Genomic DNA, 16,473 nt, shown 5'->3' on the forward strand with positions numbered 1-16,473 from the left:
ACAAACATATGGAGCACAGGGTTGTTTTGCCAAATTGACATATTCCTAAAGGGAGGGAGGAAAAAAACCCTTTTTATTTAAAAAAAAAAAAAAAAACCAACATTATTAACTACAAGTCTAACCAATTTCCTAGATATATTTACAGATGATTAGAACTGGTTAAAAGAGGTTAAAATATAATAGGAAAAGCATCAAGGGAAAAAAGGTACAGAGTTCCTGACTTGTTGCTTTGGATTCTGCTATCTATCGCTGCTATCTTTTTGCATAAAAACTTGAGGACTGTACATGCAAGAAGCAATGATATGGTTATCTGGGCTTTGATATAAGTTCGGTGTTATTTTACCCAAATGGAATAGTTTGATTTTGAAATTTAAGCAATTCTCTAAGCTCATAAATAATACCCAATTTTACATGTGGTTTATTCTCTGGAGAGAGTGTATTGTTGGCTCTGAGTACAATGTTGGAGTGTGTCTCATGGGGTTTTTCTCCATTGCTGCTACATGCATAATGTCGTAAGAGACTAATATTGGAACTGAGTTAATTTTTCTTTTGTGGAGTACTCCACTGGCCAGAAAATAAAAATGAGAGAGAGAACCTTGTGTGGGGTCACAGAGGAGATGGGTCTGTGGAATTAAAACCACAATAAATTTGGGTTGCATTTGTTGGGGTGGTTTGGCCTATTCCATCTGGGAAAGGCAAGTAAAGAGATAAGTGTGTGACTATGCTTCTGGATTTTGGTTTCAGAATTATGTCGTTGTTCATAGTGCTTTAGCTTTCTGAAAAAGAGGTTAACATTGACAATCCCAAACAGAAGAAAACAAGGAGAAATCGTTCTCTTTTCTTGTTATTGTTGAATCCAAGAAATCTTACTTTTTTTTTTTCCTGAATAAATGAAAATAAAATATTTATTTTAGGTCAAGCTGGGATTAATTTCTTCTTTATTGCCTTTTTTAGTCAGAGAAGCAAAAAATCAGCTCTTGCTAGGCTCTTCAGTGTTTCAGAAAGACTGCTGGAGACTGGTAGGAAAGATGTTGGTTTACATGTGGTTTTCCTATACTAAAGTCAGCTAAAACAGCCCCCCTGGACACTCTCAAGGGCCTGGGAGTGACATGGGGACATCAGCCCTGTCTGACCCAGGTCGCAGGCAACGCCCACTTGCAGGATGCCCTGCAGACAGTGTGGGGTCAGAGGGGGCTGGAGGGATGAAGGAGTGGAGGGGTGATGTCTCCAGCCTCCAATCGTCCAGCTGCTCATGGTTTTTCAAGCACTGGTTATGTTGATCGAGAGCAGCCCCAGAGTGACAGAATAGTTCTTATCAATCTGCTCCCTGCTTCCATTTGCCGCGCAGAAAGGGCTGTAGCCTATCTCCTTGCCTTTGCTGACGTCTTGCCGCCACTGTCAGCTGTCTTCCTGGCTGAGTGACAGCAGATTCCGGGCTCTGGGAGCGTTTTTAGGAGGGCCTCTGTTCCCTGGTACTCCCTCCTTCAACTATACATCCTCTGTGTGGGGCTATGTGTGAGAAGAGGGTGAGATCTTCTTCCCTGGCTTACGTGTAGGTACACTACGGTTTTGATAGGTAAATAATTCTGTAAAAACGCCATTAAAAAGTTCAAGAGTCCTCTCATTCATTTAACTAATTTTATCACTATCAGAATACCGTTCTGGTCTGATCTATAACCTTCAGGAAACTAAACCTTTTTTTGTAACTGCCACTCAGAATTAATATTGTAGAATAGGACTAGTACCTCGAAATACTTCAAATATTATAGGAATTGCTTTCCTCCACTAGTTATCCATATGGATTGTCTGTTGCTTTTATATTGCTTTATACTGTTTTATATGTTGACTGTTAATCTTACTCATCCTGTATAAAAAGAAAAAATATAAAAATTCTCTTTTTATTTGCTACATTTAAAAAAAAAAACTGAAGAAAATCCTCTCAGGGGCTCTACTGGTTTATACTGGAATCTTAGTTCTCTAGTACAGTATCAGTGTGTGTATATATATATAAAAAATCAGTATATAATATACTGATTATTAGCCGGTTAGGGAACAAAATTTGAAGTGAGAGAAGAATTTGGTTTTTCTGCTGAGCTGAAAGAAGTGGCATTAATTTCTTTCAAACAGCACTTACCCTTGTTTACTGAAGCAAAATAAATTTCAGAAATGGAACTAAAAATCTAAGCTGGGATGTCTTAGAAGGAACTAAAAGAGATGCTAAAATGAAGCTGGAAAGATTTTATTCTGAAATTTTCCAATTTTTTACTGCATTTTACCTGGAATTGTACTTTATCATTTGTAGGTATAGGAGATGAGGAATGCAGTATGGTTGCTTGTGCAGATATTTGCAAGAGACAATATACATCTTGGAGTGAACCTCCTTTGCCACCTTCTACATAAGCTAATGTTCATTTAGCAAACTTCAGAGTATAAGCCTCTCACAAGAAGACTGTCACATTGCTCATCCGTAGCATCCTTAAAAATTTGTCTTGCTGTCAGGCTGGTTTAGGTTTTTAGTAGGTGCATAAAATCTTACAGACTTGTAAATCTCCTAAAACGTTCACATGAATAATGCAGAAGTTAAAATTCACATGGGTGAGAAGTTTCACAGATAAGAGACCATCTACTAAGAAAGCATGTGGTTGCCCTGTGAGTGCAATTGGAGTTGTAAACATTATCTGGTAAAAGTGAGGTTTCCTGGGGCTGCAGTAAGTAAAGCCTGTTACATCTTCTGGTATTAATCATAATAAGTGTTTTATCTTTGGCTGTCATGTTTAGTTTCTGCATGCAATTTACCTCTCAGGCAAGCTGTTCACCGTATCGGCCAAGCTTATCTCTGAACTTATGGTCTTCAAGTACCTAAATGTATTTCCACCAGAGTTCCCACAGTTAATGTGACAAAAGCCAACATAAGTGCTATTTTAAGACCGCACTGCATCCCTTTACAGAAAAATAGTGTCGCTTGTATTCTGATCACTCCTATCACCCAAAGTGAAGCTTAACTACCCCTACTAGTCCTACACTCTACTGTAATTTTATTATGACCTATTTTCAGATAGACTTTCTATACACACATAATTTATCTCGACTCCAAATGTCTCTCACACATGTTATCTCCTATCCTCTAAAGTGCCTTTACTGTTGCAGGACTTCCACATACAAAGCATGTCATTATCTGTCTGACTCCAAAGGTATGTTTAGCAGGATGCAAAAGCATGAAGGAAACACACGGTCCCTGTCCCAAAAAGTCAGCAAAACAATCACGTTGCTTCAGGAGATCCAGCAACAGCCCTCTGAGAGGAAGGCAGGAAAAAGAAAATGCCTCAAACAGTTTTGTGAGTGGCTCTATTTGCATGACGATTCCAAAACGATGCGGAGAAAGAGGTCAAAGATTAGACAGCTCTTAATATTCTACTCTGCATGACCCCATCTCACTGCAATACTCTCACGATCTGCTAATAATCCTTTATAATTAAGCTTCCAGCCTAATATTAAAATGTAATCCACATGAACACCAATCAGAGCATACAGCAAGAAGTGAAGTGGTTGCCACTTTGAGTTGTGCATGGCAAGCACTGTGCAGTTTTAATTTAAAATCTTTAAAATATTTGGCCCTTGATGTAAAGACAAATTAAGTTTCACTTCTGATATACACAAATACAATACAACACATCTAGTTCAGACCTGCTGCTGTGACGCTTTGCCTGCACAATGCTTGCCAAAAGAATACGGAAACATTGCTACTGTGAAAATGGAGACTGTGCTTGATAGCTACCTTGACATTTACACACAGCATGAATGCCAAACAGATTTTGTAGCAGACCGTAAAATAAATGGCCCAGGTTCATACTTGGTAAACTTTGAATTTGGCCTTCTGGATTGGGTTCTATGCGCAATCTGTATGCGTGTGTCATGGCAGTCACCACTGCAGGGAGGCCACTGTTTTCTCCTTGCACTGGTGTAACGCTAAGAACTCAGCTGAAGTGACTGTGTTACAGCAAACGTGATGTGATGCACCACTTTACTCTGTGTTTCTGTCTATTCCATTTCCTTTTGTTATTGCAGGTTCTCTCTGTGGATCCTTATATCCTTAAAACACTTCCAAATTAATCGTCACGAGTGTGATTGGGCTATTCTGCGTATTAAAATGGATGGTTCCCTTTCCTCCTCTTTTTCGCTTGCATAAAACTACTCATCAGAAATCTCCCTGTAGAAATACTGGTATCCTGAACAATTTACTTTTTGCTCTCAAAAATGCAAAAAAGTAACAGTCCAATACACTAGACGAACGTAAGAGAAGCAACTTCTTTTTTTTTTTGGAATCAAGGGAAATATTTGAATGTGCCAGTGCCTTTAGTCCAAAAGATTCTTAAGCTCATTATTCCCATGAGATTGCAGAACATAAAATGGAAACTGAACTGCAGCAGTAAGCACCCAGAAGAGTTCAAGGGAAAGTGCAGTGGGAATATTAGTTCATAGTAATCTTTTGACTGGCTTTTCCAGACAGAAAAGGGCAGGTTTAGCTTTTATTGAGTTAAGCTGGAGTAAGCCTATTGTGAACCATGGAACATACAGTTTTTCCATTTGAATAAAACAGGAAAAGGCTGCAGCTTAAGGTGCTGATAGTATTTCTCATTTCTTTAATGAAGCTTTGCAAACTAGCTGAGAATGTTTTCCACTGATGGCATGTGGTGGAATTCTAAACATCTAATTACTGCCTAGGGAGCTGACTAACTAGGCACTGCCAGTGATATTAATATCTAATATATATTGCTTTAATTAGCCAAATCCATAGGTCAACATTAACATGGATTTTCCAGTCCCGGAAAACTTCATTCCAGAATGTGACACTTGGGTTCCTACAGCTGCCAGGCAACCTCCATGAATGGCCAGGGCAAACTGAGGCAAGAGGGTGAAGGGCATGAGAATGGATACTGCTTTGAGCAGAAAGATGGGTTGCCAAACATTGTCCACATGTCATTGTAGAGTGGAATTGCTTTCCAATTTTGGAAGGAACAAGCTGTGACAAGAGAAGCTTTATGTCATCGATGGTGAGATTGCCAGAAAGGATGCAAAGGACGGTTCAGAATAGAAAGACACAAGAGCGAGCAGTTGCAGCAGCTATTGTGGCTGGTTTTACTGCTTTAAAGCCAATGCTACTTTTCTCACACTCTGGTCTTCTTTGACGTCCAGAGTAGCTTACAGAAATGATGATAATCATTACTGTCTTTCAGCACTATCTTTTTTTTTTATTATTATTTTGAGGTTTATTATCTCCTTTACAAGAAAAAGAGCCCATGGAAGGAGAGAGCAAGTAGACAGAAGAAAGAACACACACTTACTTCCTTAGGCATGTTACTGTCTTGAAGGTCACACTAAGGTTTAATTTTGTTTCCTGCTCCTTCCTTCATTGTAAAATCTAGATGAAACTGTAGGAAATAGCAGGAAACAAAGATAAAACCATATTTTCAGAAGGGGACTTGAACTAAGCACGGGAAGTAGCCTGGCCATGGTTTTTCAGGGCACTGCGTGATGATAGCATGGTAGATAGACTGTTTATCCTTTAAGGGTAGCAATACACTAAAGATTTTCTGTGTTTTAAATATTCATGCTATATTTTCAAAGCAATGCAATGAAATATTTGTGGTATCTTGCAATACCAGGAAAATATTTGTTACTGGTTTGCAAGTAATTAGAATTAAGTTGCTTGAAAAATATGAAGTGTATTTCCAAGAACGTGTCTAGATCTGTGATATAATTTCATAGTAGCGCAATAAAACAAAAATAAATGGGTTTGGGTATACATAAAATGTAAACTAATGTATTAACCTAATTCAAATAAATTAAATCCTTATTGGCTTAGTAAGTGCCATCTCTGTGGTTCTCATGATGTATCACTTGATGTAGTTTACTTTCACTGCAGTCAGTGAAATCTTGATCAGAATAAGTGTAAAGACAATGGCTAGTAAAGATCGTGGCTAGTATATGTGCTGGGGGAGTTAATAAAAGTACTTATGTTTTCTTAAATTGTGAGTAACCTCTGACTAGGATGCTAACGTGCTCTGCCTATATTATGTACTTAAATCATGTTAATGGAAAAAGTTGCAGCCAGGTATTATTAATTAGATTAGAGAACAAAATCAGAAATGCTTGTTGCAGTATATTTGTTTACCTGCCATTAAGCCTGATCTTAAAATATCTATGAATATACCTTGTACCACAGTCAAAAAGGAGGAAGCAATGAAAAAGTTTGTAGTGGAGAAGGCAGGAGGCAGACTGGGGGCGAGTAACAGTGAGGCTAGCTATTGATGGTCTTGGAAGATGATTTGGTGTTGGCGTAATTTCCCACATTTTTATGCTCATGTCCTGGCCTGCACTGTGGTGTACCGGAGGGAGCAGGCCCTGCTGATTCTTAAAACCCTTGCAGGTATGAAGTAATAAAAGAAAAGGGAACAAGGAGAGTGTATCCCTGTCTTTCCCACAGTGACTATTAAATCTACCTTCGCATAGTAACTGGGAAACCTGTATCTAATCCTATGGTATCTCCGGTGAGACAGAGGTGAAAGCATCGGGAGTTTGCCAGAATAAGGACTGCATTATTAGTACACAGAGACCTAAATATCAGACTTAATTCTGACAAGCCCAAATGACCGCTGTTACAGACTTTAATTCTAGAGTGTCTTCTAGTTATAAGCCAAGATTGTTCTGGCTTTGTATTTAACTTAGGCTGACAGAGCTGCCAGGGGAAAAAAATGGTTAAAAAGTCTAAATTTTTATTATAAAAGCTGGAGAAGAAATATTTCAGCTAAACCTTGAAAACTATTGCTTCTTGTATTACCCTAGCAGCTAGTAACAGATGGGGAAGGGAGGAGAGCAAGACATAAACCAGAAGTGCTTCAAAGACTGTGTGTGAATGGGTGCAGGCGGACCCGCGTGCTTCTGCTTTGAGCTGGTCATGAGGCAGCCGTGGTAAGGAGCTGTACGGCTGCAGTAGCAGGGCCTGTGCCTCCACAGGGCGCAGGGCTGTTGCGGCAGGGCCGTGTGATATCCAAATTATATCCAAATATCCAATCATTCAGCACAGTGATTCCCCAGCGGGAGTCAGCATCCATGCTGGAGTACTACTGCATGCAAAGCCTTTGGGAAGCCCTGTTCCTCTTCACAGAATCATTAAGGTTGGAAAAGACCTGTAAGATCATCAAGTCCAACCATCAACCCAACACCACCATGCCTACTCTTACCCGGCTGCCTCAGTTTATTTTGAGAGCCTGCGTCATGAGTGTTATTGGCTGATGTAGATGGTCTGCTCCACATAAAGAGGATGTAGGGACATGAGGCAGCTGAACTGCAACTCCTGTGCATCCTCTGAGGACACTGACAGGTAGAAATACTTCAGGCTTCAGATTAAACATTACCAGAGTCAGACATGTGTTAATTTTCCTTTTTATTGAAACTATTACTTTTCTACAATACAGATTCTCCACAAGCGAAAACGGTTAATGTAAATCACTGTTTTCCTCCTCTTGCAAAAATGCTAGAAGTTCCAGGGAAAAAAGACAGGTCTGAGCACTGGTTCATACTGGGATGAAGAGCCCGAGTTACTGGGTGTGGCTAAGCGGGAGATGAGGAATGACAAGAAGATAGTAGGGGATCAGATCATTATGAGCTGCCTCCTAGGTAAAGAGCTTGAATTCAGAAGCGTGAATGTTATGCTTGGCTCTGCAACCTTAACTTCCTTTTCTTATCAGTTTACTTGCTGGTATATGTGTATTTGTAAGTTGAGCCCTACCAGATTGAGACGTTCATGCAAATATTTCATCTGGCAAATACACTTTAAACTAAATTTCGGTCTGACTCTGCAATTGATAAATTATATTAAAAATATACCGTGGACTGAATCTGTGAATTTTTATGTGGAGCTTTGTAAATATTCTAAACTGTTACTTAGTTCATATCTTCTGAAAACCTGTACTGAGGTTTGTTGCGGAATTTCTTTTCTGACTTTCAGACTGCAAGGCACCTTCTACCTCTGGTTTCTACACTTTAAGATTTTCCTGCCAACTCCTTGCAGAGCTCCACTTCCAGCCTGTCCTCAGGGAAACCACTATAAGATAGGGGGTTGTTTATTTTTCAAGCTCTTGAAACTTAGCTTTTGCTCAGTGCTTGAACCAGTGAAAATTAAATCAGCAGAAGGCCTTCCTTTTGCTTCTGTAGATTTCAGCCCAGGTTCTAAGTTCTATTTCATTCCTATAAAGTTTGTGCCCTTTTCCCCTTCAGATGTCTTGACCAAAATGAAAATCCAAATAACAATGAAATTACTTTTAGTGCTTCTCCTCTCCCTGCCTTACTCCCCCTTTTGCCCAATATCAAAAGGTTAATGAACCAAGTCCACACTGTTTAGATTTTGTACCAAGTACAAAGAAATATGTTGTGAATAGCTGATAAGTGGCATGATCAATAATCGGGAAACATCTTCCAGCTGGTGTTATATAAAGGAAAAATTATCAACAAAGACTGTGGCATTGTCAACGTTGGTTTGTAATATATTGATAAGTTACAGATTAGTCACTGCATTTTAAACAATTGTAATGTTGACCACTGAACCGTGTATATTTGGATCATCAAGCATGCTAAAACTCCATTTCTGAGTGTAATGGCAGACCTTTAAGTTGTGCCTAATGAACTTCTCCATAGCATAAACTTAGTAGCTTTCTAACAGACCTTTTTCAAACATTGCTTGCCATTATGAACCCAGTTCAGAACAGTAAGCACAAAAGCAAAGAGATGTTTCAGCTTAAAAGCAGGCATTTCCTAGGTAACTGGGGTATGGTTTTCTTTTTAAATAAATTTGCTTAGTATCCCTGAAGACTGAATGCTATTTGGCAGTCACGAATGAAATCCTTGAGCGGCAGCTCTGTAACTTCTAGGGTAACTCCTGTGGCACTATATTTTGATTAACAAACTAGCTGTCTGATGTTCTCTAAAAATTCTGGTGCTGTGGCAGTTAATGGAGCCTAAGAACATTTGCAAAATGTAAATTTATTAAAAGTGTTTGGAGGAAGCAGCAATACCTTGGAAGAGATCCTATGGGTGTAACACTAAAATTTGTTATGGAACTGGGTATTTTACCTTTAATTTATGTAGACGAAAGGCTAAGCACAAGCACATGCTTTCATGCGCACAACTTTGTGGTGTGTCGATTAGTTGCCGGGGAGGATTCATGCCTTCTAGACACTGAGTAAAATCTTGGTCCTATGAAAGTCAGTGGGAGTTTTGTTATGGACTTGCAGGGAGTCAGGATTTTATAAAAACAGAAGTAAAAAGGATTGCTGGATGTAGGCTGATTTTCCAGAATCATTCGCAATGTCACCTTTCCAACTTTAACTAATAATGATAAATTATTTGAAAAAATGCCTTTATAGGGAAGAAAATGAAAAGAAGTTCTGATTTTGAGCAAAATTGCCTGACAGAGAGATAAGACCTATCTTTTAAACTACTGCCATCTCCCTAACAAAAGTTGTCAACTCCCCAAAGACAAACTACTGTCCGAGACCTTAATGAACTTTTCTGTCAACAAAATAACTGTTGTTTTGAGACGAGCTGGGGAAAAAAACAGCACAGATAATGAAAAAAACATTTGCTTTAGTTATTTTTCAGATCAGTTTATTTTAGAAGTAACTATTTTTGCCAAATATTTGTTTCTGTATTGCTTAGGTAAGGACTTGCAGGGATCTAAAAATAGCAACGAGGGCGAATTTAAAAGCTCATTAAGGATTAACACTTCTTCCGTATATGAAAAATAGGAAAAGTGTTAGAATGACTAACACATCTAGAAAGAGTGGGAGTTTAAAACAGTCCCTGCATTTAAAAGGAGCGAGAGTATTTTAAACATCTCTGGAATCTGTAGCATTTATAAGATCTGTTTATTAGCCGCCACAAGCACAACACTTCTAAGAATGAATAAAACCATTTAAACATTTCCCAGGACTCCGGAGACCGAGGTGTGCGCTTTGCATGTATATGTAAAGCATAAATATGAATGTGTGTAAGTGCGTGGGAGGGAAGAACAATTTTCCCTTCTTCCTCTCAAGAGAATGCCTGAGATTTAATTGAGGTAAAATAAATGTTCTTATCAGAAGGCACAATGGACCTTCCCCGTTTTGTTTGTGGCAGAGTTCAGGAGCCCTCCCCATGGCTTACTCTACCTTCCCCCACTTCAGATATTAACCTGGACATCATGCCTTCCAAACATTAAATGAGCTGTGCGATGTTTTATTACATTTCTCATGTGGCTAAGCTTAGTGTGGCTTTTAAGCATTCCTCGGTATGCCGTGCTTACGCAAGTTATTTTCTGCTGTGGATTGTTGATGCTGCAGTAGCAGATAGAGTGATGTGCCTTGAATTCCAATGAGGAGAAGGTGTTGGTTTATTTGGGGTTTTTGAGGACAGAGTGAGTATTTTGAAAAGATTTGTAACTCAGATTTTTCTCTATTTCAGGCTTACTACATTAGGAATGTATTGTTTTAAGTGCTGCTGGGAAATAATTATGTGTCTTTAGAAACTAAAGTAATTTAAAATGTCATTATTTGTAAAGTATGTTGTTTATGAAACTCTGTTTTAGCTAGAGACTTTGATTACATTCAGTGTGGAACTCCACAAAATGCAAATGAACAAACAGAAACCCTAGAGTAATGAAAAGCTGATTTTTATTAAACTAATTTTTTGAAAGTGGACAAAAGCAATGGGTAGAAAGTTTGCCATGGAGAACCTGAATTGTAACTAAATTAGACTTTCTTTCCTTGTACGAAATGTCCTGACAATTAGGGAAAATTTATAAGCAGCGAGGTGGGCAATTGAAGTGATGTGTATATTTTCTCGAACTCCTTTAGGGGATTAAAACCTTTCAGTGTGTTCTATCCATCTGCTTATTTAGTGCTTGTCTTATTGGAAGCAATCCTTTCCTCTTCCAGCAGTGATGCTTAGATCCCTAGTTCTTAAGGGTTGTGTATGAAACAGATTTTACGGGATCCAGCCCTGATTAGAACAGTTAGCCTGTTAACGTCCTATGTATTTACAGGGGATTATTTGAAGGGAAGCAGGGGTTAAGTCAGCAGGTCTCTGGGCTTCCCCAGGGGTTAACCTGGCAGCCTGTTTGGCACACACGGGAGGGCTGACAGGTAGCAGGATTTGTCTAAGCAGTGTGCATGAGAGCCAACAAGGAAAACTGAATGCTCCGGATTAGTTTTGGATTATGTTGTCAGAGTGAAGCCTGACGGACAAACTGCAGAGGAATAAAATGCAATCTGTTTGGGGAAAGAGGCAGCCTGCATAGCTTTCATTTTTCAAGAAATGACAAGAAAAATCATTAATAATTTGTAAATCCATGTCCATTAACTTTTCTCTTTGTTATCCCAAGACAGCCTTTTTAACATGATTTTGCCACTGTTCTCTATCTGTTCTTTCTTGTGACAGATGGCAAGATAAATATAAAATTGCAAGACTACAGTACAAACCAAAGGGAAAAATATCTAGAAATCATAACACCTGGGATTGCTTAATGTGGAGTATTGGGGGTGGGGAGGGGTGGTGGGTTTTCTCTGTCTTTTTGGGGTGAAAGATAAAGTTGAATATAATGTACATACTTTTCCTATTCTATAGTTTCCTTTGTGTGATCATCATTTACTTCAAAATATTGGAAGCAACGTTCCATTATTTTTTCTATTAAAGCAATTCCATTGCCAATATTACTAACACAGTCGATTCCCTGTTCTTCTTCATCTGGTTATTTCATTATTTTACTGCTCAAATACTTAATGCTTTACAAGAGGGGAAAAACATAAAAAAAAAAAAAAAACCAAACCAAAAAAACCAACTTTTTTTTTCTTCACCAGAAAGAATTGCATCATTTTTCATTGAAGGAGTGTTTGTCCTTGCAAATGTCACTTTAGTTTGTTAATGATGACTTCTAGCTACAGAAGAATAGTTCCTGTTCATGAACTTCAGTCAGATTTGATTTTTGGAAGGTTACTTGAGGGGGGGGGCGGGCAGCAGGCAGGAGGAAGGGGCTTTTCTACAATTACTCTTTTGTAATAAAAAAGGAACCCGCTAAAGGTAAGCTGGTGAATAAACTCTACTTAAGGACCAAATAAAGTCAGGGAAAGACTGTAAAATGCATTGCGGACTTGGTCTTTGTTAGTCAGGTTTACACTAGATCTGTTCAGTTTTCGCACAGTTTTGTTATTTTTACGAAAATGCCAAAACCATTTTATGGCATCCTTAATACAAGAAAAAAATGATTCATCAGTTACAGCTGTTTGGATTATGTTGTTGCTGAGGTGTTAGCAGAGTAAAACAATTCATAAATGTGTTGGGACTAGAATTGTAATAGTGCAGCCAAAGAATTTGCAGGCAAACATTTATATGATAGATTTTAAATTTTTTTTCTGCTTATGAATTATCCAAATGTAGAATCAATGTATTTGGTTTTGGAAGAGTACGGTAAAAGTTATCTATGAATTAATCTTGGTCAGTTTACATCCGTATGCAGATTTTGTGGCTATTTGGTATATCAAATTGGAGGTGAGTTGGGTTCATTTTCAGTGAGCGTATGAAATGTACATTAAGTTTCTGTCTCCTAATCAGTGATATAAGAAAGATTTTGGTGCTAACATTCCCAGTTTTATTATATTTCCCTAAAATGTGTTCTATCCGAAAGCACTCTTGCTAGCTATTTTGTTTACTCAATTATTCGTGAAGAAAGTATGAGGAATTGCTGTAGCCAACTTTTGGTTGTTAGCTCAGCTTTGGCTAACAGTAACCTTGCATTTTCCCTTGCTGCAGTGAGCCCATCTGAAGGTTAGACACCGAGGCATCCCTATTGCGTTGTAAAGTGTTATTTTCATGGGCAGTTCTGTTACTGGTCTGATTACAATGTAGAGAATTGTTGTTTTGTGCAAGTTGAACACTAATTTCCAACTGGCCGGTAGCAGCCTTGTTTAATAAGGGAAAAATAGAGGATTATTTTTGGGTTCATAATAAGGTCTTTGTAGAAAGTTTTTGGAGAGTACATCTTGGCTGAGGGAAGGGGAAAGGAGGAACTTCTGTACAGCTGCTCCCATGCCATAGTCTTAACCCCTCAATTTAAAATAGCGGAGTGGATGATGTAACACAGTATCACTGTTTTAATGCTAGATGCTACATAAGTGTGTGTGCATATGTACATCAGCTTATTCATAAAATAATCTCAGGACATTTATCTTCCATATAATCTTTTAGAAGTATTAGTTGGCTGGTTGGAAGTGTGAGTAAGCAAACAGTAAAAATATCTCCTATAGAGTAAAATGTTTATGCCCAAACTCACCCTGAGTGAGTCCCTGCACCTCGTATATGCTGTGGGCTGACTCTCTAAATCTTTAGAACTGCTTCCTTAATAGGAAACAACAGCACAGAGTAGAATTCAGGCTGGATTAATTTGGGCTATGTTGCATGTCAAATTTAAAAACGTTAAATATTCTTTTAATATTAAGCATGTGCTTCATTGCTTGTCTGACTCAGGGTGGCTAGATTTGGTCCTGGAAGCACTGTTGTTGGTGCGTTTTATTCTCTCTGGGCTTCTCTTTCCCCTTGAAAATTGTAATAGTATTTCACAGAAGTTGTAGAGACTGAAAATTATGCTTTGGGATTTTTTTTTTCTGAGTAAAAGGTTAATGATTTAATTGTACATAGTTGTCAGCGCTTATAACTAATCAAGCTTTTCAAAAGTGGTCATATTGTACTTCCATCTCTAAAATTTCAATCTAGGTGAGAATTTTAGTGGCATTATAAATCTTTGTTCCTAGTTGTGGCTATTCTTCAAGAAGTCTTCTATGGGTGTTTATTCCACTGTTTTGAAATGACCAGACAATTAGATTGGGACAGCAATGCGATTTTGTTTGTGTCACCTTAAAGGTAAAAGTACGTGGAGGAGAGCGCTAGAGTAGCAAAGGATATGTTTAAAAGGCAAACAAAAATTAAATGGCTTGCTGCAGATATATCGCGATTTTGTAACCACTTGACCACAACGAGGAACATTTATTTTCTTGAATTTTTTGCATCCATTTTCACTAAGTATTACAGGTGCAGATTTTTAAATAACGTATGTCACGAACGTTGTTTACATATAAAATTCGCTTGTTTATTAATCTGTTTCTGTGGCCATTCTCAATACCTGTATTCACAAGCTTGTGTATTTGAACTAGAGAATTGGAACTAGGCCTGGGACATTTTTCATCCTGCATGTTTCAAAAATAGCTTATAAACACCTCCATAATCTGTAGCTGTCAAGCGGTTATTTCATTTATTGCTGAACTAGAGTGAAAACTCCGCAAATGTACACAGTAATCGAGGCCAAAGGCCAAAGAAAACTGCAGAAATATACAGGCGCAGATGCAGTATAACTTCTGTGAGGAATTTAATTATCAGCTGCTTACAGTACTACAGAGCAATATCTAAAGACTTCAATATCAGTCTACAGAGCAAAGCCTTCAGTTCTATCAGCGCAGCATTTTGCAGTATCTTTTAAATTAATCAGTCTCTTAAGCTCTCCCAGGAAAGAATACTACCTAGAGTAATGGCCAGCAGGTTCTGCCTGTTGCTATAGTTTGTCCTTCCTGAAGACAAGCCTATTCCAGGCTTGCATGACTTTTCAGAACTGATGGGAATCACATCACAGTTTGCTGTGGCTGCAAATCATTATTCCATGGGCATAAAAACAAGAGAAATGCTGTTAATTCTGTTACTCAGCTTTTAAGCCTGTCCACTTTGGGCCAAGTTTTCTGCCCAAACTTGGATTAGTCATTGATTTCTTTGTCATGAATTTATGGGAAGTGCCAGAGTACAGTAAAAAACTTCAGAACGCTCCTCTTTGTGATGTTAGTAATAGCAACTTTAGGAAAACTTTAATATCCTGTTCCCTTTTTCATATAGGAAAAGTTAGACAAAAACATATAGAAATAACTGAAGTAGTAAATTATCAAGGGGCACACAGTTTTAATGGAAAGAAATCCATAAAACTATTGCATATATCCTCCTGTTCTAGGGGAATAAAAGTCTGCATGACTTATTTATATGAAAGCATTTGTTAGGTATGCGCACTAAAAAAACCTTCCAAGCTACTGAAAGAATATGGCTTCAGTATTGTTAACACTGCTTTAACAAGTTGTGATGCAAAAAGTAAGCAAAACCCCTAAGTTTTCCCTTAGTTGGTTACTTGTGTATCGTATTTTATTCTGCAGAGTATCATCCTTGATTCTGTGAGGTTTAAATTACATTGTTGGTTCCAAACCTCACCTCAAAAGAAAGACTTCTCCCAGCATTCAGTTCACACTGTCTTTAACTCAGTCTCCTGCTGACTCCTGGTATGTCCCTTTAGGCAATTCTTAGGCATGAGAACTTACTTCAGACCCAGAACTATAGTTCCGCTCTGTTGCGGGCTGCACGCAAAGGCTCTTTTTATCTCTACGTGCATTTAAGAAATAGGGTGATCAAATATTCTGGTTTGTCTAGCCATGCAGGCTGTGTCCTGGTGTTTCAAGGACTGATTTCTGGATGCTGTTTTGTCCTGGGTTATTATTAGGGATATTGACTCTTACCAGCTGGTTACGCTTGCACACTACTGCAGCGCGAGCTGATGGATTCCCAGGGCTTTGGTAGAAGTGCACAAGAGGAGAGCCTACGTGAGCAGACGAGAGCTGGGCACTCTTACGTGAAGCGGCGCAGAGGGAAGTGTCCCCTCTCAGGCCATCTCTATGAGGTTCCATGGCCTAACATGAGAGATGAGTTTTCAGGATGTAACACCACAACCTTGTGCTCCCTTTTTAAAAAAAAAAAAAATATTTTTAATCTGACCATCCTAAGCAAAAGCCAGAGATGCTCGCTCACTCAATAGCCACCTTGGAATTTTGTAGTCTCAAAATTAGTGCTGAGAGCCACAGTGGAAGTGGAAGAGTATTTTGTGTGTACGTGATGGTGGCACAGGTTCCGAGTCCTGTTTGTGGGAAGAACCACAGTCTTAATGGTGCTGTGAGTTGAAAAGAGCCTAGCTCATCTTTGAGACTGCAGTGCTTTGCAAGGTGGTAAGTGAGAGATAGCACAGTTTTATCTATGAAAAGAGCAGATATGAAATTGTTAAGGGACAAAAATAGCGTGAGCTAAAAGAATCACTTCTGACAGAAGTCAGAGAGTTTCTGTCTTGCCTTCCTCTCTCTTCTTTCCCCACATTTTTTCAAAAGAAGAGAGTGATCACCAAAATACTTTTCAAAAGTTCACATATTTTTCTGACACAACTCAGAAGAAAACCCGTTTGAATACAAGCTTGAAATACCACATCCGAACACGTTACGGGAAAGAGATCTCCACTGTTCACAGACAGACCGATGCCGCCACGCAACTCTGGGCTACAATGGGCAGCGCTTTTCTGGTTTTGAATTTTCCTGC

This window comes from Gavia stellata, chromosome 5, assembly GCF_030936135.1.
Source record: "Gavia stellata isolate bGavSte3 chromosome 5, bGavSte3.hap2, whole genome shotgun sequence".
NCBI lineage: Eukaryota > Metazoa > Chordata > Aves > Gaviiformes > Gaviidae > Gavia > Gavia stellata.